Source organism: Schistocerca americana, chromosome 8, assembly GCF_021461395.2.
Source record: "Schistocerca americana isolate TAMUIC-IGC-003095 chromosome 8, iqSchAmer2.1, whole genome shotgun sequence".
In the NCBI taxonomy this organism is placed as follows: domain Eukaryota; kingdom Metazoa; phylum Arthropoda; class Insecta; order Orthoptera; family Acrididae; genus Schistocerca; species Schistocerca americana.
Genome location: NC_060126.1, coordinates 313,925,629 through 313,952,522, shown reverse-complemented (window position 1 = coordinate 313,952,522; position 26,894 = coordinate 313,925,629).

The following is a 26,894-nucleotide window of genomic DNA, read 5'->3' as shown; positions in this document are numbered from 1 at the left end:
GACAGATGTGAAAATTACCGAAGTATCAGGTTAATAAAACACAGCTGCAAAATACTAATGCGAATTCTTTGCAGACGAATGGAAAAGCAGGTAGAAGCTGACCTCGGGGAAGATCAGTTTGGATTCCGTAGAAATGTTGGAACACGTGAGGCAATACTAACCCTACGACTTAAGAAAGATTAAGGAAAGGCAAACCTACGATTCTAGCATTTGTAGACTTAGAGAAAGCTTTTGACAATGTTGACTGGAATACTCTCTTTCAAATTCTCAAGGTGGCAGGGGTAAAATACAGGGAGCGACAGGCTATTTACTATTTGTACAGAAACCAGATGGCAGTTATAAGAGTCGAGGGACATGAAAGGGAAGCAGTGGTTGGGAACGGAGTGAACCAGGGTTGTAGTCTCTCCCCGATGCTATTCAATCTGTATATTGGGCAAGCAGTGAAGGAAACAAAAGAAAAATTCGGAGTAGGTATTAAAATCCATGGAGAAGAAATAAAAACTTTGAGGTTTGCCGATGACATTGTAATTCTGTCAGAGACAGCAGAGGACTTGAAAGAGCAGTTGAACGGAACGGACAGTGTCTTGAAAGGAGGATATAAGATGAACATCAACAAAAGCAAAACGAGAATAATGGAATGTAGTCTAAAGCGGGTGACGCTGAGAGAATTAGATTAGGAAATGAGACGCTTAAAGTAGTAGATAAGTTTTGCTATTTGGGGAGCAAAATAACTGATGATGGTCGAAGTAGAGAGGATATAAAGTGTCGACTGGCAATGGCAAGGAAAGCGTTTCTGAATAAGAGATATTTGTTGATATCGGGTATTTATTTATTATTTGTCAGAAAGTCTTTTCTGAAAGCATTTGCATGGAGTGTAGCCACGTATGGAAGTGAAACATGAACGATAAATAGTTTGGACAAAAAGAGAATAGAAATTTTCGAGATGTGGTGCTACAGAAGAATGCTGAAGATTAGATGGGTAGATCACATAACTAATGAGGAGGTATTGAATAGAATTGGGGAGAAGAGGAGTTTATGGCACAACTTGACTAGAAGAAGGGATCGGTTGGTAGGACATGTTCTGAGGCATCAAGGGATCACCAATTTGGTACTGGAGGGCAGTGTGGAGGGTAAAAATCGTAGAGGGAGACCAAGAGATGAATACACTAAGCAGATTCAGAAGGATGTAGGGAGATGAAGAAACTTGCACAGAATAGAGTAGCATGGAGAGCTGCATCAAACCAGTCTCAGGACTGAAGACCACAACAACAACATCATGTACCTTCTTCTAAAGTTTGCATCATTGAGCGTGTCAGTGGCGAACTTATCAAGTTCTTCATTGTGATACCTTGATGTTGCTGTAGATAGCCGTTGGTGAACTTTGGCAACTACAACAAAATGATCAGAATCGCAGTCTGCTCCCTCGAAAGTCGTAACATTTTCTATACTAGTGTGCCATCGCCGATCTACTAGAGTATCATCAATTTGGTTTCGCGTGTGTCCATCAGGAGAGACCCAAGTTGCTTTATGAATGTCCTTCCTTTTGAAATATGTGCTCTCAACAATCATGTCTTTTGAAACAGCAAAACTAACCATCCTTGTGCCATTATGATTCGAAATGTTATGCAAATTTTCTTTCCCAGTGTAGGCCTCAATGCTTCCTCCTTCCCTATCTTCGCATTAAAATCATCTACGATTAATTTTGTACCGTACGAGGAGAACTCATCCCAGAGTTGATCTAGTTCTTCATAAAAGCCGTCTTTGACAACCTCTTCAGTGTCCTCAGTTGGTGCGTGTACATTAATTACTACTAGTCTATTCCACCTGGCGGACAACACTGTAAATGATAGTCGGTCACTAATGAACCTTATATCTCTGATTGCGTGAAGCACTTTTATCTGTACTGCGAAACCTGTTCCGAAACTGTGAGCTTCCGCACCTCCATAGAAAAATGTATAGTTACCCCTCTTTATGCTACCCTCCCCCTGCCAGCGAATTTCTTGAATAGCTGTAATGTCTACGTCGTATCTATCTTATTCGTTTAATAATGTCTGGAATGTTCCTGGCCTGTTCAAACTTTTAACGTTCCATGTTCGCAACCTGCAACATGCCGTACATAATACTTGGTTGTGTGCAGATGGATGTACTGGTGGCGGAATGTTAATATGCGCCTTCTAAACGACCTACAGACGGGATGTAAGGCCGCAGGTGTCACGGAGCAGGCTTCCTCACCGTGCCGTTTGAAGACACCTGGAGTTGCGGGTTCAGTGACACAAACACGATTCCTTAGACATTCCCACAAAAAGAAATCTGCTGATCTACTGGTGTTAAATTGGAAGACCGTGTGGGCCATTCCTGAGGAACACGGCGCCCCTACCATCTTCCAGGGAAACTGTTGGTCAGTTCTTGCACAACATCGCAATTACAATGGGCTGGCTGACCATCGCCCTGCATCCACATACTGTATCTAAGGTCTACACGGACATTTTAAAGGAGAACGCTCAAATTGTTGACGTTAAAAGGTCGATACATCTCACCTCTAGTGTACCTGCGAAGTATTGTGGACCGATGATTTCATTCCCAAGGTTTCCACACCACACATTAATGGACCACCCAGGATTTTCTGTTTACTGGTAATGTATACTATGACGGTTCACTGCACCATAATTTTTGAATGTCGAGTGATTGGAGAACATAACCATTTGTAAGGCATCCAGAGTGAAATTACGTACAACCCATTCCCAGAAAGTAGCTCTCCGACTGAAACCGTTCCCATGCAGCTCTTGTGTTACTGACAGGTGGTACGGGTGAAACCTGTGACCCTGTACTATACGCCACACAGATGTAAGGCTGGCATCAGTGACTGTAGCAACGTCTCACACGCTGACATGAGGATCGTGGCGTACTGCAGCTTAAACAAGCACCTCCGTCTCCTCGCCTCTTGCTGGTCTTCATCTGTTACTGGCGCACCTTCTCACACTATTTGTTTCCCGAAGTCGTTGTTCAGCACGTAAGAATTTAATGGCTGCCGGAGTTCTTCGACCAGGACATCTCAAGTCTGCGGCTGCTCGCTCGACATCGTGTCGGCATTCGCCGAGCATCAGCAACATGCCTAGGTAGCCTACTCGTTGGCTCGTGGGACGTGTGAGACATGTTCATTCGAGTGGGTATCCGCGACGTACGGAACTCCTTTTGTTTGTGGTCCGACCTGCCGTGCACAGGGCGGCGTAAGGCGACGGTCGCCAGTGTAATGACGTCTCACGGCGCATCGAGGGAGCTTGTCGCACCGTGACTCCGGCGACGATACATCTCGTCCGTAGGCCGTTTAGGAGGCGCATTGCGTTGTGCGTTCTGGAACATGGGCATACATTTGAACAGCTGACTTACATCAACATTCCGCTGCCGGAACAGCCATATGCGCACAGCCAAGTGTTACGCACAGCATGTTGCATCGACCCCTGACATTTTGCTGATTTCTAGGTGTCAAACTAAACGTGATAGAAATGTGGTTTAAACTGATCTGTAGACAGCTGGTTTAAATACATCAGCCACATGACAGAAAAAAACTAATTTTCTCCTTTTTAAAAAATGTATCTCATTGGTTTAACTCTCTGGAAAATAATAAATTATGTTCATCATCCCGTAGAAAATCTAACGCTTCTTATGCGGACCTATCTCAATAAATATTCGGGTCACCTATTAATTTGTAAGTTACAGACGCATACACATCATCTGAAACGCCCTGTACATGCCATAAATTTAATTTTTGTTTTAAATTCTTTTGCTACTTAATTTACTATATTTTTACGTCCCAAGTTTCAGTAAAATCTGGGGTCACCCCTACAACAAGACGAAATACACGATCTTGGTAATGGCGCAGCCGAACACATACAGTCGAGACAGTGCTGTGAAAGTTGTCGCGGTCTGATAACAGAAGACACACTAGCGACCCTAATGGTAAGAAAGTCATTAGAGGTTGCACTGGGTGCCTTGAATAACCGTAAAATAAAACAGAGCCAAAACTCATGACTGAAACGATATACGCGGCAATGTCCTCATGAAGAAACACTCTTGAAATTTCATACAGTTGCTATTTATTCCACTGAAAGTAAAAGAATGTAAGCCCAGTATTTCATCTATGAGGAGCATATAATTCTGTTGCTATGAACGACAGGTTCCTTGATGCGCAAACTATGTTGCAGGAAGTCTAAACTTTTGCTCATTGTTTTATGTAGGTCGTTTTCCAATTCAACAACATTTATTGAATATAATTCCCTCTTCAAAGAACGTCTACGTTGAAAAATTCTTACTCTTATGCCTCCGATGAAGCAACAAAGGCAGAACTGGTTTGAGTCGGAAAAAAGTTTTGTTATTTTCCTTGTTTCATTAACTCGACTGTGCGGTAATTTTCTCTTTAGTTATTGTGGTCTATCCGACTTATTAAATATGTTGGTACATAATTCCATACAAGTTACCTACATATTTTACTGATTCATAAACTGTTTCGTTTCGAAGCGTACAGTAAAATTGTACTTTATTATTGAGATGTACGTTGAAACTTCCTGGCAGATTAAAACTGCGTCCCGGACCGAGACTCGAACTCGGGACCTTTGCGTTTCGCGGGCAAGTGCTCTACCAACCGACCTACCGAAGCACGACTCACGCCCCGTCCTCACAGCTTTACTTCTGCCAGTACCTCGTCTCCTACCTTCCAAACTTTACAGAAGCTCTCCTGCGAGCCATGCAAAACTAGCATTCCTGAAAGATAGGATATTGCGGAGACATGGATTAGCCACAGCCTGGGGGATGTTTCCAGATTGAGATTTTCACTCTTCAGCGGAGTGTGCGCTGATATGAAAATTCCTGGAAGATTAAAACTGTGTGCCGGACCGAGACTCGAAATCGGGACCTTTGCCTTTCACGGGCAAGTGCTCTACCAACTGAGCTCTACCAATCTGCTAGGAAGTTTCATATCAGCGCACACTCCGCTGCAGAGTGAAAATCTCATTCTGGAGATGAACGTTGTTTTTTCGAAATATGTCATGCTTTCTGCTGTCTATTTGTTTCTCGTGCTTAAAAAGAAACGTTATTCTTTGGTAAACGTCTGCTGACTACAAGAAAATCATAATACACGAGCCCTTTCATGTGGTGTATCATACGTCACAGGTCCTTAGGATGCTTACAGAATGACAAATTTCGTGCGTTTTTTTTTTGTTACTCCTACAGTTTATTGCGTTACCAATGCTCCCTTTGCTACAAAGCATACTACAAACGAATATTACTATGCAGTTCACTCTCATCGTACCTGTGTCTGTCCCGATAGCTGATAGGGGCCTGGGTTCGATTCGCGGCTGGGTCGGGGATTTTCTCTGCTCAGGGACTGGGTGTTGTGTTGTCTCCATCATCATTTCATCCACATACGGCGCACAGGTCGCCCAACGTGGCGTCGAATGTTATAAGACCTGCACTACGGCGGCCAGACTTGACCTGTAAGGGGCCTCCCGACCAATGACGCCAAACGCTCATTTCCATTTCCATTTTACCTGTATCCAGTACTCAGCAGTGAAACTTACGGGCCGCTTAGCGTGCTACTCTCGCTATGTACAAAAAAAATGAGAAGAACAGTTTATTTCCAGGTACATTAGCCGGCCGATGTGGCCGTGCGGTTCTAGGCGCTTCAGTCTGGAACATCGTGACGGCTACGGTCGCAGGTTCGAATCCTGCCTCGGACATGCATGTGTGTGATGTCCTTAGGTTAGTTAGGTTTAAGTAGTTCTAAGTTATAGGGAACTGATGACCACTGATGTTAAGTCCCAGCGCCATTTGAACCATTTTTGAACCAGGTGTTTCCATCTCTTTCCGTGCGAGGGTGTATTGCCGAACGTGTTTGTTTTGGTGGCCCCGGTGTTATGGTGTGGTGAGGCATAACGCTGCGTGAGCAGATTTACCCTCAAATCTTTGAGTTCAGTATCCTCGCCATTTAAACTGATACTGTACTCCTTCACGGTCTGTGCCTTTTCAGGACTGCATTAGGCCATGACTTCATTTTTATGGACAACAATGCGCGACCGCAATGAACAGCGCAGGTAGAGGAGCTCTTGGTAGGAGGGGATATTCGAAGAATGGACTGGTTTGCCCTTAGCCCCGACTTAAATCCCAGGATGCTTTGGGAAGACATACTGCAGTACGTACACACACCAACAATTATCCAACAGCTGTCAACTGCGCTGGTGCAAGAAGAAAACATCCTACTACTAGAACTACTTGCAAACCTAGAGCTCACCGTGGGACCACGTTGTGCAGCTCACATTGCCGTCCGTGCTGGTCTCACACCCCGGCCTTTTGTAATGTCCGGGAGACTATCATGAATCACGTGGTGACCTTATTGCAATTATTATCTTAGAATAGATGTGCCATGACTGGAAATTTGAAGGTGGCAGGAGTAAAATACAGGGAGCGAAAGGCTATTTACAATTTGTACAGAAACCAGGTGACAGTTATGAGAGTCGAGGGGCTGAAAGGGAAGCAGTGGTTGGGAAGGGAGTGAAACAGGGTGGTAGCCTATCCCAGACGTTATTCAATCTGTATACTGATCAAGCAGTAACGGAAACAAAAGAAAAATTTGGATTAGGAATTAAAATCCATGCAGAAGAAATAAAAACGTTGATGTTTTCCGACGACACTGTAATTCCGTCAGAGACAGCAAGGAACCTGGAAGAGCAGTTGAACGGAATGGACAGTGTCTTGAAAGGAGGATATAAGATGAACATCAACAGAAGCAAAACGAGAATAGTGGAATGTAGTCTAATTAAATTGGGTGATGCTAAGAGAATTAGATTAGGAAATGAGATGCTTAAAGTAGTAGATAAGTTTCGCTATTTGGGGAGCAAAATAACTGATGATGGTCGAAGTAGAGAGGATATAAAGTGTCAACTGGCAATGGCAAGGAAAGCTTTTCTACATAAGAGAAATTTGTTGATATCGGGTACATATTTAATTGTCAGAAAGTCTTTTCTGAAAGCATTTGTATGGAGTGTAGCCACGTATGGAAGTGAAACATGAACGATAAATAGTTTAGATAAGAATAGAATAGAATTTTTCGAGATGTGTTGCTACAGAAGAATGCTGAAGATTAGATGGGTAGATCACGTAACTGAGGAGGTATTCAATCGAAATGAGGAGAAGAGAAATTTGTGGCACAGCTCGACTAGAAGAAGGGATCGGTTGGTAGGACATGTTCTGAGGCATCAAGGGATCACCAGTTTAGTAATGGAGGACAGCGTGGAGGGTAAAAGTTTTAGAGGGAGACCAAAAGATGAATACACTAAGCAGATTCAGAAGGATGAAGGTTGCAGTAGTAACTTGGAGATGAAGAGTTTGCACAGGATAGAGTAGCATGGACAGCTGCGACATACCAGTCTCTAGACTGAAGACTACAACAATAACAACAAATATGGCATTTCTCTTCGTCTGTTTACGTGCTTCTCTCAGTTACGCTGTACAATTGTATCATGACGGAAGAGACCGCTTCAGCCGTATGATAAACATTTATTTATGAGCCAACTAGTTTCACAGCAATAGAGATACATTTTCAGGGATTCATGTGTTTGTCAAAAAGAACAAAACGTATTAAGATCCTGTTTCGATTAAAATTTATTTGAACTGTAGACGAAACTATATACGACAATTCGGTTCTCGTATCTATTTCATAACTCATTTCAAGCGATAAATAGTAGACGACCCAATATTTTCTGTCCAATTGTAATAAAAATGTTCAAACATCAAGAAGTCAGATGTCAAATTAAAATATGGAAGAATGCGGGGAACATTACTCCGATAAAGGAAACCTAGAATGTAGATGTAAAAGTATAGAACTGCTGACATGTGTAGGTGATGAAAACCTGCGTTAAACTGATAAGCTAAAATAAATCTGAAAAACAGAGCATGCAAAATTGCACGAGTGGTAACGAAGGTCAAGGTAAATAAAATTCTGCTTACAAAATAGATCTTCATCGAGATAAAAGAAGGACTGGGAAAGGAAAAATTAAAGCTTGTTATATAGAACAAGACACACACTGAGGTGATAAAAGTGGTAGGATACCTCCTAATTTTGTGTCGGACCTAATAGCAGCAATTCGACGCGGCATGGACTCAACAAGTCCTTCCAAGTCCCCTGCAGAAATAATGAGCTCTGCTTCCTCTATACTCGTCCATAATTGTAAGAGTGTTGCCGGTGCAGGATTTTGTGCGCGAACGGACGTCTCGATTATGTGCCGTAAATTTTTCACGGCATTCACGATGGGCGATGTGGATGGCCAATCCTTCGCTCGAAATGTCCAGAATGTTCTTCAGAACAGTCGCCAACAATTGTGGTCCGGTGACACGGAACATTTTCAGCCATAAAAAATCCATCGTTATTGGGAAGATGAAGTCCATGAATGGCTGAAAATGGTCTCCAGGTAGGCGAACATAACCATTTCCACTCAATGATCGGTTCAAGTTACACCAGAGGAGCCAGTCAATGCCATGTAAACACAGCCCACAGCATTATGGAGCCACCACCAGATCGCACAGTGCCTTGCTGACAACTTGGATTCATGGATCCATGGATTCGTGGGGTCTGCGCCACACTCGAACCCTACCATCAACATTTAGGAACTGAAATCTGGGCTCATCTGACCCGACTGCGATTTTACAATAGTCCAGGGTCGAACAGTTATGGTCTCGATCCGACGAGAGGCGTTGCAGGCGATGTGATGTTAGCGAAGGCACTCGCGTCGGTCGTCTATGCCCCATATTTCGCCAGACTTTCCTTACGGATACGTTCGTCTTACGTTCCGAATCGATCTCTGCAGTTATTTCGAGCAGAGTTTCTCGTCTGTTAGCATAAACAGTTCTGCGAAATCGCCGCTGCTTTCGGTCGTTACGTGAAGGCAGTCGGCGATTGCGTTGTTGGCTTACTCTTCACACTGTGGGTCTGCGAATAAAGAATTCCCTAACGATTTCCGAAATGGAATGTCCCATGTGCCTAGCTTGTGTCTACACTCATGCTCATGAATTAAGGATAACTGCAGAATTTGGTGCCACACAACGTGGCACTACACAAAACTGGCGCTAGTATCATAGGTACATAGGGAACACACACGACACAGATCTGTAAGTCCACCGTGTTGGTGATAAGCTGAGAAAACCGTCCCGAAACATATGTGCTACAAAATGCCACTGTTGGGTGTGCATGTACCCCGACATCAATATGGGATATGATCACCATGCGCACGTACACAGGGCGCACAAGGGGTTGGCATAATCTGGATCAGGTGATCGAGCAGCTGGTGGGGTACAGCCTCCCATTCTTGCACCAGTGCCTGTCGGAGCTCCAGAAGTGTAGGGGGTTTGAAGACGTGAAGCGATACGTCGACCGAGAGCATCCCAGGCGTGCTCGATGGGGTTTAAGTCTGGAGAACAGGCAGCCCACTTCATGCGCCTGATATCTTCTGTTTCAAGGTACTCCTCCACGATGGCAGCTCGGTGCGGCCGTACGTTATCATCCGTCAGGAGGAAGGTGAGACCCACTGCGCCCCTGAAAAGGCAGACGTAGTGGTGCAAAATGACGTCCCGATACACCTGACCTGTTACAGTTCCTCTGTCAAAGACATGCAGGGGTGTACGTGCACCAATCATAATCCCATCCCACACCATCAACCCACGACCTCTATATAGCTCCCTTTCAAGGACATTAACGGGTTGGTATCTGGTTCCTGGTTCACGCCAGATGAAAACCCGGCGAGAATCCTGTTCAGACTGTACCTGGACTCGTCCGTGAACATAACCTGGAACCACTATTCCAAAGACCATGTACTGTGTTCTTGAAACCAGGCTTTACGGGATCTCCTGTGACCAGGAGTCAGTGGAATGCACCTTTCAGGTCTCCGGGTGCATAAACCATGTCTTTTCAGTCGTCTGTGGACTGTGTGTCTGGAGACAACTGTTCCAGTGGCTGCAGTAAGGTCCCGAGCAAGGCTCCCTGCAGTACTCCGTGGCCGCCGTCTGCGGGCACTGCTGGTGAGATATCGATCTTCTTGTGGTGTTGTACACTGTGAACGTCCCGTACTGTAACGCCTGGACACGTTTCCTGTCTGCTGGAATAGTTGCCATAATCATGAGATCACACTTTGTGGCACACGGAGGGCCCGTTTTACGTACGACCTGCTGTGTTTGAGCAGCCTCCAGTCTCCCTAGTATTCTACCCCTCATTACGTCGTCAATAAGTGTTCTTTGAGCTATTTTCAACACACAGTCACCATTAGCGCGTCTGAAAACGTCTGCACACTTACTCGCTGCACCGTACTCTGACATGCACCAACACGCCTCTGGGTATGTGGACTGCTGCCGACGCCACCGTGCGACGACCGCAGGTCAAACGCACCGTATGGTCGTACCCCGAGGTGATTTAAACTCGCAAAACGCCCACCAGAGCGTTGTTTCACCATGTATCAGCGTTATCCTTAATTTACGAGCATGAGTGTAGTTCAGACAAACATTTCTCATTCGTAGTCTGTTAATTTTCGCCGTGCGGTCATAATCACGTCGGAAACATTTTCATATGAAGCACTTACGTACAAATGACAGCTATGCCAATGCACAACCCAAACCTTGTGTACGCGTAGTACCGTCATCTGTTTATGTGCATATCGCTGTCTTACGACTTTTGTCATATCAGTTTACATTTACGTCATAAGCGATATTTTACACTATAAAATTGGATATAGAACAAGCGATTATACATACAGATCGATGTGTTCTAATCAAGTGAATAGTTAAGAAATTTCCGAGTAGAAGCGCTTTGCAAAAGCCTCTTCCACGCCGCATTGTACAGGTCCTCTCAGTGTGAGAATCAGATACGCAAATTTCAACTAAGTTTCGATTTCCCGTGTAGCTGCAATTCTCATAGTGTGTGCGGCTGAAGATGCCGCTTCAGAAGGTGCGCTTCTAGGACCAGGTCTGGTAACGCACTGTGGTTTCCAAACCAGCCTAGGGGGTTGATGACCGCTTTCCGCTCTACAAGTTTTTGCCCCTAGTCGCATCTCGCAGCCAGAGGTGATAATGACTCGCTAATTACGGCTCGGCCCGCAGCCAGCAGGCTTCTTTTTGAGGAGACCCCCTGGACGCTGATAGAGACGTGACGGCCCTCACTCCAAATTTAGAGCGGAGCGAACCGCGGGGCCGGACTCTCGCGCCGTACATCAAAACTGGACGTCAGTGTGAGTCACGACCGCGCCTCATTATCATACGCGGGACAGGAGCGTTGACTTCTGCCGGCCACGCGGCAACAGTTTAAGGCCCTTAAAACTGGCGATTTAAGGGCCGGACGGGGCCGTCAAAGAGATTGCAGCCCCGTACCAGATACATATCTCGCAGGCCAGTTATAAATTGTCCGGCAGAAACGGCGCCTCTTGCGCGGCTTTGCGCCATTATTACTACGGACAGGGGCCGTTTCAATGCACGCAATAGCGCCGCAATTTATGGGAAATGCGGCGCGGCGTAATTAAGACGTGCTTCGCAGCGTTCTTGTCGCGCCGCCCGAGTCCTGCTGAATGCCCGCACGCGCATGAGCGGGAGAAAGCTGGCCGCGGCCATAGGCGGGCTGGCCGGCTTTCCGGTACCTGTCGACGCGCGCGCAGGCTCATAAATCTGGCAGCGGGTTTGTTTGGAAACGACGCCGTGCCGACGCGTAATGCCTCGCATTGTGCGGAAGGCGGATTGCTGCTGCTGGCTGATAACCAAAACAAGATGCAGAAAACGGGCCATTACAAAACTAATCACCATATCATGTTAACTCATGAAATTTTACAAGCATTAAATAAAGAAATAGAGCCCGTTGGTTTTCTTCTGCGATCTATCGAAGGCATTCGACTGTGTGTGTCACAACATACTCGTGGAGAAACTCAAGTGTTATGGGACTGATGGTACGGATAATGTCATATCTAACCGAAAGAACGCACGAAGGTGTACTTAGTAATTCAAACAATGTAGTCTGGGCACATTATTCTATTTGGGAAGCAATCACGTGTGGGGTTCCTCGAGGCTCAGTCTTCGGTCCCTTGCTGTTCTTCATATACGAGGTGTAATAAAAAGTTACAGGAATTTTTTAAATTCGTGAGCTTGATGAGTACGATTTTCAGAAATTTTTTATGGTGTTGGTACACATGTTCTGTATGATTGTATTTTCAGCTGTTTTGTATATTTAGTCGAAAAAGGTTATATGTGTTTTCGAGTGCTCGGAGAATTTTTACTTTTGAAAAAGATAGACCAAAGAATTTGCCATGAATTTACTCGAAAAGTGGAATAAAGTACAGCACCGCATTCGAAATGTAGACTGAGACTTTTGGCGGATCTGCTATGGGTATCACAAGGGTTTTCGAGTGGTATAAACGTTTCAAACAGGGTCCAGGTGACACTGACAACGACGACCACCCTGGTTGTCATAGCACATGAATTACTGGCAACAGTGTCGAAGACATAAAGAAAACGGTTCTGTAAAACCGACGAATTACCATCAGAGAGGTTTCTGATGAATACTTTGGCTCAAGCTAAGCAAAAATTCGACATGCTCGATCACAAGTGAAGGTTCTTCTCACTGTTTTCCTCGATCACAGTGGGATGGTACATTATGAGTTCCTGCCTTGTGGTCGTACAGTCAATAAGGAATACTACCAGGAAGTTGTGCGCCGTTTCCGTGAAGCAATAGGAAGAAGCGAAACCAGTCGTGGAAATCGCATCACGATGATGTTTTCTCTCACACCTCAGTGCTTATTCTTGAATTGTTTTGTTCGTGTTGCCTCACCCGTCGTATGAAAGGACGTTGTTTTGCCACCACTGATGACATAAAAAAAATAGAATCGCTGAAGGAGCTGAACACTAAAACGGAAAATAAATTCCAGAAGTGCTTTCAAGATAGTAAAAAGCGTTGGCACAAACATATTATATCTGAGGAGGGTTACTTTAAAGCGGATAATGTTGATTTACATGAATAAATGAATATTCTGTAGGAGAAACGAAAATTCCCGATACTTTTTATCACACATCGTATATAAACAATATTCCGTCTAATATACATCAAGCAGAATTAATTCTTTATGCGGATGACACTAATACTGTAATTAGTCCAAGAATGCTTATAGAAACAGGACAGATGGTAAACAACATAATGGAAAGGGTAGTTGCTATCCACCATACAGCGGAGATGGTGAGTCGCAGAAAGCCGCAACACAAAGACTGTCGGAAAGTTAGCTTTCGGCCAACAAGGCCTTTGTCAAAAACAGAGATCATACACGCACGCACACACTCACGCAAATGCAACTCACACACACACGTGAGCACAGTCTGTGGCAGCAGGGATCACGCGTGTGTGTATGTTGTCTATTTTTGACAAAAGCCTGGTTGGCCGAAAGCTAACTTTCCGACAGTCTTTTTGTTGTGCCTTTCTGCGACTCAGTATCTCCGCTATATGTGGAGTAGGAACTACCCTTTTCATTATATTGTTACATTCCATTCTGGATTTTTCATTGTTAGAAATGGTGAACAAGGCTCATAAAAGTATCTGCGAATGGTCTCACTCTCAATTTTAAAGAGACAGCACATATTCAATTCTGCACATCTGTAGTACTACGTTTATGATAAATGTAGGACTTGGGGAGGAAATAATAAACAAGAGTGGAATCTCCCAAATTATTAGGTATATATAAAAATGAGAATTTAACCCGGAAAAAGCACATTCTGAAATTCCCGAAGCAATTTAGTTCAGCCACATTTGAACTTCGAATCATTGCAAATCTTTGGGAGAGGCCAATCAGTACTTGAAAGTTTTTGCATATCTTCATAAGGCGATATGGAATCATGTTCTGGTGTAACTCATCTTTAAGAAGGTAAGCCTTCATTGCTCAAACCCGTGCTGTTAGAATACTGTATGGCACTCATCCCCAGTTATCTTGTAGACATATGGTAAGTAAGTGGGGCATTATGACTATTGCTTCACAGTAAATTTATTCCCTCAAGAAGGTTGTTGTAAATAATACAATGCAGTTGAAAAGGAACAGTTATGTGCATAATTACGACACCAAAAAGAAAAACGACTCCACACTAAGGCTGTCTTTAGCACAAAAAGGGGAGCACAAAGCTGCAACATGAATTTTTGATAACTTACTCAATGATATAAAATATCTGAAAGGCAATAAAGCAAATTTTGAAAAGAAACTCAGCACAGCAAATTTTGAAGAGAAACTGAAAAGTTTTCTCCTTGACAACTCCTTCTATTCCCTAGAAGAATTTCTGTTACTGTAATGTGTAACAGGTGGTGGCTAGGAATTATTAAATCAAATCTGCATATTTAATAACAATTATTATTAAAGATTTATAAATGTTAATTTGTGATGTGAAGTAAAAACGATTCCTTCCACATCATTACGATTTATCGAGCAAATGATCCATGGAAAATGAAACTATCAGCAGTAGAACCTGCGCAAGTGAGTTTTATGGGCAGTCATCTGTTTCACTTTGTCAAAATACTTTGTTCAACTGATACGTGATTTATATGACATGCGTCAATAAACGGAAAGACAACATAATCAGACATAAAATCAATACAGGCAGCTATTCTTCCGTGTCTCACGTCATCTGTACTACACAGATGTAGTTGCTGCAGTTGTTTCTACCAATAACACTACATAATATGGATGTTCTGGGCCTGACTCTTGATTTTTTCCCCAAGATTATTCCTTCAGATATATTTTTTTATGGAAGTGATATGTCGCATTTCGTGCCTGATCAGTTGAAGACACCTGGTGAAAAAATTTTTAAGGCAGAAGATGGTCGTTTTTAGAAACTGCGCAGTAAAATTGAAATAAAATCTCGTAAGTAAGATACTTCAAGTACATCCATTGTGACTGTTTAATTCAGAGAACCATTTTTTTCTAAATACTTCTGTAATAACGACACTTTTTAAAATCGTAAATTCTATCCCAAATTATGTAACTGAGAATACGTTGATGGATACTTAACGTTGGTTACTTGCAAACAGAGTGCACTTAAGAAGGGTTTGCATCGACTTACCAATGTTTAATTGCTGGGTGAGTTAACGAAACACTACTGTGAAATCTCACAAAAACATAAAATGAAAAGGTTCACTTTATGACACTATGATTTACATTACCAATTTTTGCAACAATAAAGTAAAATAATTGGCCAGGTGCGAGTAGGAGTCAGGCAGTACGGGCTCCGTGCAAACTTAATTATGCAAACAGACTCTTTATCCAATCTGGGAATCGAAGATATTCCCTGTTATAGACATTGATACTAACAAGATATTGGTCCCAGGGATTCCATGACTTTCGTGGATGTTTTAAGTTCAAGTTTAAAGTCGGATAACAAATGACAAAAGAAATATTTTTCCGTGTGATAAATTACAAACTAACAAATTCTGATTTTTCCCTTTGCTTGTTCTGTGAAAGTTTACTTTTTGCCAAATTTCTTGACTCTAGGTTTTGATAAGTGAGTTTTCGAGAGTCAAAGTATGTGACATAAATGGCCGTATCTTTTGACTGAAATGACTTAGAAGTTTAAAATTTTTACACCGACAAGGGACCGTAGACTTTAATGAGTGACGTAAATTTGAACTAAACACGTCTCCTCGTTCCTGAGAAAAAGTGTTCTTAACACTCAGACATGCAAATGAACAATAAAGCGACCCTGTAGTGGTTCCGTTTTTACAGATTGAGGCACGAAACACTAAAAATCCTCAAAAATTAATGTATGAATCAGCACAGTATAGAATTAATTTTTTAGCCACCTTACGATAGCACTTAGACAATGTTAAAGATAGCCCTTCACACGTCTACCATCATGCTATCACATACGAGTACATTCACGTAAACTATGGTAAGGGACACACCTGAACATTCTTTAGTTGCTTAAATAATTATTCGCATTTACCTGGGTAGCAAGAACTTTTTAAGGACATTTGCGTTCAGAAACCGATTCAAGAATTTTATGTAAGTCGTAGTAATCTAGATCATCCTCGGATTTGTAGAAATGCTGCCTCAAAAATATTTTCCTAGGCACTAACTACGCGCTGTGGTGTAACGACGTATTAGGTTTCGTTTGATATATGACCATGTGCAGACTTCGTCACCTACGTCAGTTACAACCCACTTCAAAAATGATTCATATTCTTTTTAAATTGTCATAGAATGGTTCTTGAACGAAACTGTAAAACATCAGTTGAGTCGTGTGCAAAGAATTACATCACTTGGGCCAATTGGTTTTCGTAACTTTTTCGAATTTAAATTTCGTTTGTTTCTCCTCAGAAAATTATATCGACACACGTTATCTTGATCTAATCGATATCAGAATCACACATTAAATAAACTTTTTAGATTCAAAGTTTCGGCCAACGCTGTCTGGATCAATAATCTTGTCAAATATATTATTAATCAGTTCACACAATTCTTCATAAATAAATCTTCAAGACACGTGTTTCAACTTTAGTAGCATACACTATTTTATTAGCTTACTACACATACAGATGTGAACTTGAGCGTTGACAGACAGTGACTAACATTTCAATAAGATCTACATGATGTCATTGTTGTAAAAAAAGAGTATAAAACTTCATTTTTAATTTTTAGAAGCACGACGCAACAACTCGGTTCCAGGATCTTCTGTTGCTCCTTGGCTGTCGACCCGCGACGTATAGCGGCCAGCAATTTCCTCTCTGGTCGCGGCAACGAAGATGCTGTCCCCGTTCGTTGCGCCGACCTCTCCGTACATGAAACACATAAAAAAATACAAACTTTTAGATAATTCACATTTATTACAAATAATAAGAAAACACATAAACAAAAACTAAATTAAACTTATAATCACCTGCAAACTGGGCTGACTTTGGTGGATGGGTGACGCTTAATTTCGTCCCACTACATACCCCACCCACAAGCTCAGTTTGTCAGGTTTTAACCGGAACTAAAACTGTTCAATATACAATATTTAACGGTTAATACATTTTCCTCACATTTTACGTAACCTAGAGTCCTTGCTATTAGATAGATTTAATCCTTTTAATACGATATCGTTGTGACTATTTGTCATTTACTCTTAATTGTGCTCTTATGGTAATTCGTAACCGAATATAGGGAGATTGCCCCTCTTCAGTTAATAGTTGCTAATAAATACTAATTTAGTACGTTCTTTAACGTTGTACATTAGGACAGAGCATTCAAATTGCGATAGATTACTTTCAGTTTCATTTATTTACTAGAGTTATTCTTTCCAAGAATGTAGATTACTAATAAGTTTCTCACAATAACTAATAGTACTATTTACTTTACGTCATCCTCTTCCCTAATGCCTTATTTATGCCTGAGGTCAAGAAGAAATCAAGCAAAACTTTCTTTAGAATCTCGGCACGGCTTTCTTTACCTTCGGACACCTTGTTGGGTAATGGCCATTTATTTAGGAGAAACAAGCGAGAGAGCCCCGTTTGGTGTGTTCTATATTAACACTATTACAAACCTCTATTAAAGGCACTCTGCTATGTTCTCGTGAGCCATATAGCTCTGGACGCCCATGGTCCCTAAAACTATTAACCATCCCCTTTGGTCCCTACTATCCGAGTAAATTTAAAATACGCCAAATTCCTTTAGACCTAAGAGCAAAATTTCCTCCATATAAATCCCCCTTTTGGTTATCTTTCTCTTTTTGAAGTACCAGTAGATTATTGTAGAACACATGTTTAAGCTTTCTGTTTCATTCTTTAAAATAATACGTAACTATCACGAAAAACTTCACATGAATAAACTATGAACGCTCTTCCGTGTGTAACATATACTAAATATTAACTTATTTAGGAATGAAGGGTTTCATTTGATCAACACTATATAATCCTTTAATTACACCTGATGAAGGTTCCATAAGAAGTAATGCTTTGGGATGTACAATCTTATGTACAACATATGGACCTTCAAAGATCAAGAAGAATTTTCTACATTCCTTACCGATCTTAGAACTTTTAGGATGAGATCGTACTAACACAAGATCTCCTACCTGAAATGAGGGTTCTATAGCCTGTTGATTATAACTTTTAATTCTCCGTTCGGCATTTTTTACAATCTGTTCGCAAACTTTTTCGTCTGGGATACATTGTTGGATCTCATTTACTGGTGGCCAAGGTAAAGCAGCTAGTAAAGGCTCACCTATAATTCGTTTGCCTAAAATTTCTATAGGTGATAATCCCGTCGTTAGGTGAGGCAATTCATTTAATATCTTTTCGAATTCAGGCATTAGTTTGGCCCACCGAGTATGTTTATGTGCACAATAAGTTCTACATAATCGTCCTAATTCTTTCATGACTCTTTCTACTAAATTACTTTGAGGGTGATATTTCGAAATTAAGATATGTTTGATTCCATATTGTCTTATCATATCTTGAAATCTTTGACTAATAAAGGCACTACCGTTGTCAGACATAAGTCGTTTAGGAATTCCCCAGTTAACAAAGTAATTTCGGGTGAGGCAGCGTATAACGCTTGCTGTATTCGCTCGTTTCAAAGTATATAGCTTCACATGTTTGGACCAACATTCCATTACAACAAACACATATGTTAATCCTCCTGAACTCCGAGGCAGAGGGCCGAAAAAATCTAATGATAGTAGATCCCACAAACCTCGAGGAATTACAGCATATAATTTATAACGCTTAGATTTGTTATTAACTTTAACCTTTTGACAGGTTTCACAAGCCCTAATAATACTTCTCACAATACGGGACATATTTTTGAAATAATAATACTTCATTAGATGTTTAATACATTTATGAATTCCAAAATGCCCGTAACCTTCATGAATATAAGTAATTAACTCGTCCACAACAGTTTTCGGAAATGCAGATTTTCCATCTCTGGTGTTCCCTCTGTGCTTTCCAATACAACAAGTCGTTAAAATATAACCACACACCCCGGGTGTTAACTGTTTCGTCCCCATTATTAAGGTTTTGTATAATTCGTAGAATAACATTTTTCTTTCCTTTATGTAATACGGTAACCTACTACTTAGGACTCGTATTAAATGACTTTCAATAATTGGTTCTTCAATTAATTTAGCACGGTTTAAATGCCATTCAAAATAATTCCTATAACCTCCCCACCGTTTAGAATATGGAGGAGGGTCTAACAACTCTAAAGTTAAGTGTTGTTGTTTTCCTCTTGACCAATAATTTTGTTTAAACTGCTTAACAAAATCATCCCAATCCCTGAATTCATTTCTATGCAGTACTGCCCATTCCGCAGCTTCTGCTTCTAAATGTCCTATTACAAATTGAATGCGTTTTTCATTACTCCATTTAGGAGATAATGATGTTTCAAAAGCTTTTATAAAGATTATAGGGTGAAGTTCGCCTCCTGGTTTGAATACAGGAAATCGACTTGCTACATTTGAATTTGTCGTTATGTCATCCAGACATTCTGCGAGAGAAATAGTCGGATTTTGTTTAGATTGCAGAGACGGAGTTGCATCGGATTGGCTTGCCGTGATTGCTTTATTCATATTGTTGTAGTCCGAGCTAGCAAATTCTATACGACTGTTGTCTCTGATTATGTTATTACCTCTGCTACCTGAAATGTTCTCGTTATTATCTAATTCCGATAACCGTTTAGTAATTTCCTGTATCCGCATTTCTGTATTGGATACTCGATTAGCTAATATCGATTCTTCACTGTGCTCACGATGTGAACGCTCTGTACCTTCATCAATGTTATTATCTTTGGCAGTCTCAAGGTTACTGCATATTTCAGTAATTAAAAATTTCATGTTTTCGATTTCGGTATGGTCCTTTTCTACTTGATGGGTTAATGTCTCTAATTCTACATTATCTATTGAAGAAATCTCTACAGGTTTGGTAGAGACCTCTTTAATAGATTTCAATAATTCTCTGCGAACAGTTTCTGTTTGCATAGAAAATTCATCTCGTAACATATCGTTATTTTTCTGTATTTCATTTACAACTAAGATATTGACACTATCTAGTCTCTCGGTTAAGTCAGTGATATCGTTTCGCATGCGAGCTTTTTCCTCGCGCGATTCCTGGATATGTTCTTCTAACCTTTTACAATTATCAGCAATCTTATTACTAAGTCCTACTAGTTTTTCCTGCATTTCAACTTTAGAAGCCTCTATTTTATCACTTAATTCTCGACTGGTTTCATTAAGATGTTCCTGTAACCTGTCTGTCGATTTTGTTAGCTCCCCTTTAAGTTCCTCTTTTAATCTAGCCGTCGATTCGTCGTTAGACTGTTTTAATTTAGCAATAGATTCTTCGTTAGACTGTTTTAATTCCTGTTTTAGTTCCTGTTTCAATCTAGCAGTAGATTCCTCGTTAGACTGTTTTAATTCCTGTTTTAGTTCCTCTTTCAATCTAGCAGTAGATTCCTCGTTAGATTGTTTTAATTTAGCGATCGCCCTAAAAAGGGATCTCATGCTCCTATCGGACATAGATTGCTCTTCGTCTGACATTTCACTTCCCGACATTATTGTAAGATATTAACTATTTACGCACGCAGACTTGTAATCAACAATCCTATAAAAGCACACTCCCTATATACAACACTCCACTTCCAACTTGAAACAAACTCACCGGACACTTAATATTGTAATTTGTAGTTCTCGATGATCAGTGTGCTGCTATGGGCTGCAGATGTAACAGCCATCGATGCAGCCGCTGAGATGCTGCGACCCCGCTTCCGCAACCGGCAGGACGCTGAGTCGAACACCGGAAACGTCGCTAGCTGCAACCACGCCCGGCACCGCCGTAGACAGGCGAAGCCCTCAGCAACACCTCTAATACCAGCCGGAGGAACGCCCCGCAGCTGACGTACTGGGCCTATTAGTTTAGGGAGAAAAAGGGTTGTCGAGGTTTGCAGCGTTCAGCTGCTGCCCAACAGATGCGCCTTCTCGTGGAACAACTGCGTGACCGTACTGCTTGGCTGCACTCCGTCAGATGCCCACACCCGCGAAGTCGCCGCTGGCTGGTGAAGGCTCCAAGAAACTCGCGTTGACTTCCGAAGGACTCTTGATGCTTTGTTTCGTACCTGTGTGCCTTAGTTGCACACAAGTCCTGTTTCTAAGGTCGCCACGGTGCGGTGTAACGACGTATTAGGTTTCGTTTGATATATGACCATGTGCAGACTTCGTCACCTACGTCAGTTACAACCCACTTCAAAAATGATTCATATTCTTTTTAAATTGTCATAGAATGGTTCTTGAACGAAACTGTAAAACATCAGTTGAGTCGTGTGCAAAGAATTACATCACTTGGGCCAATTGGTTTTCGTAACTTTTTCGAATTTAAATTTCGTTTGTTTCTCCTCAGAAAATTATATCGACACACGTTATCTTGATCTAATCGATATCAGAATCACACATTAAATAAACTTTTTAGATTCAAAGTTTCGGCCAACGCTGTCTGGATCAATAATCTTGTCAAATATATTATTAATCAGTTCACACAATTCTTCATAAATAAATCTTCAAGACACGTGTTTCAACTTTAGTAGCATACACTATTTTATTAGCTTACTACACATACAGATGTGAACTTGAGCGTTGACAGACAGTGACTAACATTTCAATAAGATCTACATGATGTCATTGTTGTAAAAAAAGAGTATAAAACTTCATTTTTAATTTTTAGAAGCACGACGCAACAACTCGGTTCCAGGATCTTCTGTTGCTCCTTGGCTGTCGACCCGCGACGTATAGCGGCCAGCAATTTCCTCTCTGGTCGCGGCAACGAAGATGCTGTCCCCGTTCGTTGCGCCGACCTCTCCGTACATGAAACACATAAAAAAATACAAACTTTTAGATAATTCACATTTATTACAAATAATAAGAAAACACATAAACAAAAACTAAATTAAACTTATAATCACCTGCAAACTGGGCTGACTTTGGTGGATGGGTGACGCTTAATTTCGTCCCACTACAGCGCGCGTTACTACTGTTTTCAGCCATATATTTGGAAGTTACCACTGTTTACATTCACTCCTCCTGTCAAAGATGCCATTAGTGATGATATGAAATTAGAGCTGGAGTTGCCATTTCCATAACGTGGTACTGTCAACTGATATGAATGAAGCACATTATGTACCATGTTTTACATGCAATTAGTCGGTTTATTATCGCCTGTCCCTTACCTCTGTTTATAGATGAGATCTTCAGATTAGTTATTTTTCTCTGTATCACGTTAATCAATGTTCCTTTTCCTTTAATTTACTTCAGTATTTGTTTAGCTCAGGACGTTTTAATAACAGGACGTTAATGCCTAATTCGTGTGTTGTCTACACGAAGCTGTGGCAATATTCCATTAGACCACTTAACTTTTTTCAACTTCAACCAGCTCCACTTCGTAGCAAGAGTGAATTTGTTTATTGAAAAAAATAATAATCCATGACGGTAAAACGTTGAACATTAAAACCATAGGATGGCAACAGGCACTCGTTGGCTGACAGATAACGATACTGGCCAGCCATGACCAACAGCAGTGATGGACCTAATTTTCTGCGCAGCAGCGAGGCCATTCGAATTTGACCACACCGCCAGCCGTCTCCCCCCACAATGTGCATTAATTCTGCTCCAAAACAGGCTAACTGTCAACAGATTTTAATTCCTAAGCAATCATACTGTCAGAGAGAACAACCAAAAGAATGGTTAAAATTATGATAAATTGTTTAAAAAGCTAGACGCACTCTGAGCAATAGTATTAGTTGTTAATCTATTCCGATCAGCGGGATCATTATGACCACGTACCTAACAGCTAGTATGTGCGCCTCTGGCATGCATAACAGCAGCGATGGTCCGTGGCATGGTAGGTCGCCGGAAGGAGTTGGCACCACATCTGCACAAACAAGTCACCCAGTTCAAAAATGGTTCAAATGGCTCTGAGCACTATTGGACTTAACATCTGAGATCATCAGTCCCCTAGAACTTAGAAGTACTTAAACCTAACTAACCTAAGGACATCACACACATCCATGCCCGAGGCAGGATTCGAACCTGCGACCGTAGCAGTCGCGCGGTTCCAGACTGAAGCGCCTAGAACCGCTCGGCCACAACGGCCGGCAGTCACCTTGTTCTCGTAAATTCCGGAGAGGGGGCGATGAGCTCCGATGACATGTTCAATCACATTCCAGATGTGTTCGATAGTTGGGAGACCAGCACATCAGTTGGTACACACCGCCGTGTTCCTCGAACGACCATATCACACTCCTGGCTTTGTGACATGGCGTATTCTTTTGTTGAAAAATGATGCTGCTGTCGGAAACATGATAGTCATGAAGGGTGTAAATGGTCTGCTGTCAGCATATGATACCCCTTGGCCGTCATGATTCCTTGCATGAACTCCTCTGGACCCATCGATGCCCAAGTGAATGTTCCCCAGAGCATATTGGAGCCGCCGCCAGCTTGTCTCCGTCCTGCAGTACATGTGTCACGGAGCTTGAGAGATTGCAGGGCACTCTCAATTCTGAGTCGGTGTCATGCCGCTTAATGTTCTTAGGGAAGATGATCTTTATTGCAATCTGACTTCATACTTCATGTGAAATGATGGGCAGTAGTTAATGCTCTCGCTTGTGTTCTCTAGCGAAGGTATGGCAGTAAGCTTTACCTACGTTCAGAGGACTAGGGTGCCGATTTAAACGACTGAAGTAGAAGTGTACGGCGACCAAGGGCTAAGGGGAGCGTTTTTTCTACAGAACCTGGGTGAACACTTTTGCGGACTGCCGAGTTCTGCGGTTTCATTGTGCAGACACGTTGGATGGCGCCGGTCGGTCGGGGGACACGTTCAGGCAAGCTGACTAGCGCCGAGAAGTCGCTGCTGCAATGGCCAGTGCATTGAAGACCGGCAATAAAGCATAGTGGGCCCTTGTTAGACAGGAAGCTGACCAGACAACTGTGAGCTTTCTGCGAATTTCGGTGGGACAGGTCACTGGCGCCCAGATATCCAGACTCTTGTTAACATTTGTGAAGGCACGAGGCTTTTAGCGAGTTTATGGCCGTTCTTTGTAAAGTTCGAAACGGACGGAACTGGGGAGATAACAATCTTTTATGAGGTCTGTGGTCCCATCCTGGTCATGTTGTTAGCAAAAGGCACGGTATAGGCACGTGGTAAAGAGGCCACGAAGCTGAATCTTCTTTTCCCTTTCTCCCAAGTAACTTTAAAGTCTGTGGTCAAATCTGTGTATGCAGAGCAAGGGGCAGTCTCCCGTCTTCGAATGAGGCGTTCCAGCTCGTGATTGGCTTGCGCTAAAGTGGGAGTAGTCTAAGATGTAAATGTGCATTGCTACCGAGCTGGCTAGAAAAGTGGAGAGAAAGAGATGTGGTCACTCTTGTACTGGCGCTTCGTTAGTAAAGAACTGCAGGTCTCTACCTAAACGGTGTGACTTGTGTCCTTTGCTAGTGTGACACTTAGAGCCTGTGCCAGTCATCTTCTGAACCGTTAGAGGTACTGATTCTAGCATCACACACACAACGAGTGATGCATGGGTGTAGCTATTTGTCTTGAGTCGGCCTTCTAAACATTTGACATATTCCATCATGCATAGTCGTGGAACGGAGTCAAATTAGTTTGGAAGACCAGCAAACGGAACTGTCTGCACACTGGAATCCACCGCTGTTTCAGAGTCTCAAGGAGAAGTACCTGCATTCTGAATTAGCCGAATGTGAGACCGCGTACTTGCATTTTTCTGGGGCGCACCATAAATAACAGGTTGCTGCCGTCCGTGACTTCAGTCGCCGAACGCTTCATAGTGTGCCGCCCTGACCAGCAGCAGGGTAAAGTATTCGCTGCTACGGCGTAGGGCTCCAATATATGTTTCTCAGCACCCTGTTCTTTCGAACCATATTTTTCTTTTTGGAATCGTAGAGTATAGATGCTTGTTGGTGGCGTAGTTTTTGTGCCACACCCCGGATTCACGAGTATGAAGTCAGATAAATCGATTAGTATACTGGTTAGTGTCGTGTGTCGATCCTCAGCTGATCACTTTGTCCACAATAGACCCCATATTAGTGAAAGCGCTTGTCAAATGAAAATGTTTGTGTGACTTTCCTTTAGCCATTTTTTTTTTTTGTCTTGTGATGTTAAGGATCAATAAAGCTGTTGTTATTTAGATCACAACTCCTCCTTCTCTTCTAACATTACCTTTGCCATATTTATTAAAGTATTGATTACAAAAGAAAGCAGCAAGCTTACAAACTGTTCCCCTGGTAGATGACGCATTCGCCTCCACCCTCCGGCATGATGAAGAAGCTATCGGGACACATGAGACCATGCAGCGCTCTGCCACTGCGGCAATGTCCAGTGCCAATGGTCGACTGCCTATTAGAGCCGTAGTTGCCAATGTCGTGGTGTTAACATTGGCACATGCATAGATTGTCAGCAGCGTAGCCGCATCGTTAAGAGTGTTTGGTGCACTGTGTGTTCATGCACACTTGTACTCTGGCCAGCATTAAAGTCTGACGTTACTGCCACCACGGTTCGCCACCTGTTCTGTTTTACCAATCTGCTCAGCCTACAACATCCAACATCTGCACTTTTTGAACACCGGACAAACCGTGCAGTTTTCGAAATGCTTGTGCTGAGCCTCCAGGCCATCACAGTCTGCCCTCAGTTAAACTCAGATACGAGGGCTATTCGGAAAGTAAGGAACGATAGGTCGCGAAATGGAAACCACAGTGAAAATCGAAACTTTTATTTGCAACAGTTAGCTACACCTTCCAGCTATTGCTCTACACAGTCGCCGCTGCGACTTAGGCATCTGTTGTCGCTTTGTACCAACCTTTCAATTCCCTCGTTGTAGAAGACAACCGCCAGTGCTTTTTGACAATTTTTTACTCTGGGGTGAAGCTCGTTGTCTGTCAAAATATTGTCTCCATAGCTAGCGGTTCATTTAAGCAGAGATGAACCTCAGGGGTAGCGAATTACAGGCTGTATTGTGGGTGATCAAACGCTTCCCATCGAAAACGCTGCAGTAGCATCCTCATTGCCCCTACAGAGTGCGGCGAAGAACTGTCGTGTAGAACGAACCGCATGACAGTTATGCTATGTGGATTGCACAGTTTCAGGCGAAATATCTCGCCAGGCCCTCATACTTCGCGGAAGACTCTAATTTCTAGCCATCTTTACGTTCTCACTGTGAGCCCAGAACTGAAAACAGCGACATGATGCGATCGACGGGCGTACTAGACACAGTGCCCAACGCATCTGTGCAAAGCTTCATGAGATTTTCACAGTGTTTTCCATTAAGCAACCGATCGTTCCGTACTTTCCGAATAACCCTCGTACATTGCACACCAGCCCCATTCTACTCACGGACAGTACGCTCACTGATACTCCATGCAGGGTGCGTAAGTCTGACTAGCATTCATTCCATGCTAGGTGACGCTGCTATCGGCTGGACAGGTTTATATCTTTAGTAGGTCGATAGTCATAACTTTCAGGTTGATCAGTGTAGGGCGTGTAGATAAAATGTATGCTATCCATGTTGTCCACAGAGCGCTTTTATTTTCTGTTGTCGAATCTTCTGTGATTTCATCTGTAGTAATAGCTTTTTCTTTGTGGAATCTTGTTTCTTTGTGTTGAATACAAATATTTTACTTTTCCAAATACATATGACCTGCAGTTCCCATGTACTAGGAGAGAATACCACTGCATTCAGAAATCCAGATAAAGGGCGTCTTACAAATCACAGTACATACTGATAAAACAATTCGATGTGGGACAACTTATCACTTGCCAGCAACTTTTATTCAAAAAATGGTTCAAATGGCTCTGAGCACTATACGACTTAACTTCT